Raw genomic sequence first — 6,000 nt, forward strand, 5'->3', positions numbered from 1 at the left:
CAACCAGTCTCTGTCAAGTAAACAAACGAATTTTAACACACAAAAAAGAATACATTTTCTGCTACTAAACTGGAAATTTATTTTTAAAATTTCACTGTTGCCCAAGACAGGATAAAAGTGGAAATCTCATATATTTCAGATAACACTAACAAGTACAACTCTTTTGAAAGCTAATTGGAAATATTGTCCAGAGTAAAGGAAAAAAAATTAAAATACGCACACATAAGCACACTTGAGATATAGTCCCAGAAGAGAATTACTGGGCCAAAGGATACAAATCTATTTGTATATATTTCCTATATATTTATATCTTAAATATAAAAATCTGTGTAGATATAGATATTACACTGATACATATTTACCTACATTAATATCGCTATAATATATATACATTAATATCAGTGTGTAGTTTCATCTATATACATTTTAAAGATACTTAACACATTATTTGTACCATGAAACACTGAAGAAAACTTGATGAACAATCATTAGAGAATATTTAGGAAATTTGATAAAGTTACCTTGTGGCTTTTTGAGTAAATGTTATACAATAATGAGAAACCTCAGATTTGACATGTTTAGATCACAAAGAAATGCAATATTTGTTCAAAACATTTCAAAAATCTCAGGAAGAAAAAACTGGATAAAATGAGCCTCAATGACTGAATTAAGATAATTTAATTATAGCTAGTTTTGCTTTTCTAGTTAGGAAATATTTATAATGCATTTATATATCTGTATATGTAATTTTTTTCATCTTGATAACCACATGATTAAGATGGCACATTTGCAACATGTTCATTTATACACTTTAATGTTATTTTGTGTGTTGATTTCTGAAGCCAAAATTTAATGCAATTATTTACAGAAAATGGATAATTAAGAACCTACAATCCAAACACTGAGGGAACAGTTTTATTACAGTATTTCTATTTGGAAAAGTAGTTTTCAAACTTTACTCACATCTTTAGACAGCGTAGTAGCATCGGAAAATAATGGAGAAGCTCACTAAACCTGTTTCCTCTGTTTATAAATATCTTTAAATATATGCCTTTGTTGGGAACAAAATCTTATTAGTGATATTCAGGTATTAAGATTATGGACATTTTTTGTGAAGATCAAGCTTTCCACAAAATTGTCGTATTAGTATTTGTTAAAAAGTTGATGTAATCAAACAAGGAGTCTCTAATGCTATGGTAGGGTGTATAAGACCCCAGAAACCCATACCAGAGTCAGTTCCTATAAATGCTTCAAGTTAAGAAGAACCAACAATCACAAATAGCCCACTAGGCTTTCCTAAATGATGCAACTAATTAAGCTGTAGCCAATCAGATGCTTTCTTGCTAGGCCACTGGGTCTTCTCTATAAAACCTTGCCCTTAGTTCCTAAATTTCAGTAAGCTTCAGTTTAATCTTTTTCTTTTTTTTTTTTTTTAGTTTATCTTTCAATATATTTAACAAAGATGAAGTTTTTAATTGCAGGAAAGAAAGTATCAAGATAAGGTCTCTAAGGCAAACCGTAACATCCTTAGGCATACTGTACATGTTTTAGTAATGGGAGCTTTTGCCCACGCGTAAAAAGGAAAAATAGGCTTTGCTGGAAACAAAAAAAAATGCTTGTAGGCGATTTAAAACTACAATGAAAAAGATCAGTTTTAAATACAATACGATTAATCCAGCTGCTTACATTGTAAGTCTTCATTGAAACTGTGGCTGTTACATTCCTGGGAAAGTTTTTTTAAGTTGCTAATTACATGCCCATCAGAATAATGGAAGAGTAATTATCCTTATTGTGCTTAGTGACATTGAAACTTCTATTATTCTGTGATTGGACCTGCATAATTACAGATAATTGTTGGTACTATATTGCCTGTTCAAATATAGCTCTGCAAAAATTATTTTAATTAAACATGTTTAGTGTTTAAAGTTTAGGATTTTCTATCATAACCAAACAAACTCTATTTAAATATCACAATACTATATATTTCTCGAACTCTTGTTAATCAGTTTTCAGCAAATCAGTTGTTTGACTCTGAATAAACTGACCTTGTTCCACTTAAAAATCAATTACACGAAATATAAAATTAGGTGATTGAGATATTTTCTTTTCTAGGACCCAATTCCAAAAGCAAAGGTAGAATTTCTAATACTATTGATGATACTGTTTTTAGCTCTAAGAGATGGTAGCACTGGGTAAATAAAGTACTTCCTAAAGATTTAATGAAATAAAATATTGTGGACACCATTTACAATAAATGTCAAAGGAATGTTAATGAAGAGAAGTGTAAAACCCCTTTATCAAAGATGTTAGTATCTCAGGAAACTTATTTTGATAGCAATCAGCCATAAAATGTGAGCAGGCAGCCTACACAGAACTCAGTCAGTTCTCTTCACACTTAGGCTTTGTACAACTCTACCCCGCCAGAGGTCACAAAGGATATTTTCCTTTTACCTTGTATCCTTTTTTAGTAACACATAGTTTATTTGAAATTGACTTATTCTACTTCTCTCAGGCTGAGAAACACGCCTGAGGTAGGTCCATTGCTTCCTTACTGCACAGTCCATTTGTCTGTCTAGATTCATAGGCACATTTTACGGTGTTGTCATTGGCTGTCATTCCTTCTTCCCATATGTGACTGTGTGGCTGGAATTCAGTCTTGGAACCAACCAGGGGTCTTTGCTGGGTTATTTGTCATTGGCTTTTGCTGCTTGCTGTCTCCTGAGCAGCTCAACTCAGGTGCATAAACTCAAGTGAAAAAACATAGAGTGGAATTTCAGATACTCTGTTTACATCCAAGGTATCCCATCCCAAGGCACTTAAGAGTCCTTGGCATTGTGGAATGATGGCACCCTGGAGACATTGAGCCTGTATTTCGTGAGCAGTGAAATATCCCAACAGAGAGAGAGATGGGGAGAAAGGTGAGGAGTTGTGTTGAATGAAAAGAAAAGCAAACTCAGGACTCAGTCAGTCTTCAGTCCCGAAGCCTATGCTCATCTAGTTAGCAATAACATAATCTTTTAATATTCAGTTCATATAATCAGCTATTTGAATTTGAAGACAGGGTTGAACATAGATAAGTGAACTGTTAAGAAGCATTGATAAAAATATATATTTAAATCTGAACTCATTTTCAGCCAGACCGAGACAACTTTCAATCTAAATTCATTTGTTTTGCTTGTTTATTTTTTTGTTATTTTGTTTCTGTGTTTCGTTTGTTGTCAAAGGCACTAACATTTTCTCATTAACCAGGCTCACAGCTGTCTTGGGATCCCCTTTTTCCTTTCTCTCCCCCATCTTCTTGCATATTAGCTCATTCCATACTCTATACAAATTTTACCGTTGATTCCTCTCTTGAACTACATTTCTGCTTTCACTTCTAATGTTAAGCCTTTCTTCTCATTTGCTTTGCTTTTAAATACCTATTCACTTGCTTCATTTTTTTTCTTTCCTGCTTTAAGGCCCAACTCAAATGCTACTGTCATTGAGGAATTTTTCCTGATGACCTACGTCTGAATGTATCACCTGTAAACTCTTTATTTGTCCTTTTTTTTTTTTTTTTTTTTTTGGTCTGGATATTTTGTTTTGCCTTAGTTGTTTATGCACTTGTTATTTTATCCTACTAATTTGAAAGCTCTTTGGGCTAAGTCCCCATTCTAGGCATGATGTACATCCCAACAAGTAACATCACTTTCATTTCCACACCCTGTATCGTGAGAAGAACATAAAATTTCCTTTTAAAATTTTAAGCTGAGTATGTAACATGTTTGTGCTAACAAGGATATCTTCATGTCACTTTATATCAATCTTCAAAGAAGACAAAGATAAGACAGTTTTTATGTATAACTATGTAACATTTACATAGTGGATTAGTTGTAAGATACAGTATTTATAGGTGATGATAATGAAAACAGGCCAGCAACTTTCCACTTAATAAAGATCATGCTTAAGAAGAGTAGTCAGAAATGCTCATTATAAATACTATTTTTTAAATGAGAACTTAAGTAATGTAACTAAATGTTATTTTTTGGAGCAAAATCTTTTAGATTTTAACTACAGAACCAAAAAAAAAAAAATAGTGGACAGAATTCCAAAGAGATAAATCTTTTCCTAGCTTTTAATTAATGACTCTATATAATTTACTTTGGATTTACTGGCAATGTTAGCACAATGGGAGTGGATTGGTCATGTTCCCTACAACACATGAAAACAACAGCATTATGTAATCAACTTTATATAATCCCATTTGCTGGGAGAAGGGAGTTTGTGTGTGATAGGAAGATGGCTTCTGCCCAAATTATGATTCATTAAAAAGAGGCAGGCAGAGAAAAACAGAAAACATGTTAGAAACATTTTTAACTCTTAGACGTCAGAAGTGAAATTTTAACAAGAAAGGAAAAAGAGGAGTGAAAATCCAGATTTGACCATAGCTTTGGAATTCATCTATGTAACTTAATGGTCTATACTAGTTTACATTATACATTTCAGAAAATATAACATTTGATAATGCTGGAAATGGCAGTCATTTTTTTTTTCATATTTATTATAGTGCTGACACTTTACCTGAGTTTCTTACATCCCTGTATGTGCCGTATGTGCATTAAAATTATTTTGGCCCCAAAGAGATTTTTTTCCATTGTTTTATATTCTGTAGCTTTGACTTTCAGAAACCTTCCATGCCAGCTGGAATGAATATTTACATGAAATATGTAAACTTCTTCTAGTGGAATCAAAAGTAAACATTATTCTTCTGTGGGTTTTAAAGAAAGTCCTATTGAAAGCACGTCATCAACTAGGAGTTGCAATGCTGTAACACAGTTTTTCAGGGAGGACAAAAATGAACTATTGTTTAAGTCTGAAACAGTAGTTCTTAATATGTGATCCACTGAATCCTAGAGTCCCTGAGACAATTTTAGAAGGTCTATGAGGTCAAAACCATTTTCATAATAATATTATATATTTTTTTCTTTCTTACTGTGTTAACATTCCACTAATTATGCAAAACCAGTGGTGGGTAAAACTGCTGGTGCCTTAGCATGAGTAAAGGCAGTGGCACCAACTATACTGGTAATTACTGTGTTCTTCGCTGCTTCGAACCTACAAGAAAAAAAGCTAATTTCACTTAAGGACATAAGGCAGTGAAACTAATTAATTTTACTAAAGCTCAACTCTAGGATACATATCTTATTAAAATTGTATGTGATAAAATGAAAAATATGCATAAAGTACTTCTAATTCGAACCAAAGTATGATGCTCTATAGAGAAAAAGTGATTGTGGCAAATTAGCCACTTTTTTCATGGAATACCATTTTCTGTCCTTGAGGAATAACTAATAGACAAACTTTTATTATTTAAACTTGGGTATTTGACAGACATTCTTTCAAAAGTGAGGGAACTGAGCCTATCATTTCATTGAAAACAATGAATAGTATTAGTTGGCAAGGATAACATTTGAGCTTTCATGGGAAAAATTGAAATTTTGGAAAATACCTATCAAGAGCTTGACCGTTTTCTCATACTCAACAGTTTTTGTGATAAGATAGGTGGTGATATTAAAGGTGATATTTTGCTATATTGTCCTGTAAAGAGTCAACTGAGCAGGTGTGGGTTGTTCAAATTCTGTACATTCCAAGGACTGGCTTTTGGTTAGTTCATGGTGCATAACATCTGAGCCTTGTAATATCTTGCCTGATAAGAGTGTTTTGTATGCTGAGTTCCTGGACCTTACCGTATTAGTTTGATCTCTGGGGAGCTGAAGATTGAGTAGCTAAAGCCTTTCATGAGAGCAGTATGTCCACATGCCAGATCCCAAATCCATGACTGGACATAAGGCTCAGGTGAGCTGCTCTGGTTGGCGGTACTTTACACGTTCTCACTAATAAACGGCATCCCTGTGTGATTCTTTCTAGTGAATTAAGCCTGAGGGTGGTCTTAGGAACCCCCATCACGATTATAATGAAAAATGTCAACTTTGGAAGAACTTCAGAGCTCAGTGATGTAAC

Source organism: Ursus maritimus, unplaced genomic scaffold (assembly GCF_017311325.1).
Source record: "Ursus maritimus isolate PB19 unplaced genomic scaffold, ASM1731132v1 scaffold_6, whole genome shotgun sequence".
Taxonomy (NCBI): domain Eukaryota; kingdom Metazoa; phylum Chordata; class Mammalia; order Carnivora; family Ursidae; genus Ursus; species Ursus maritimus.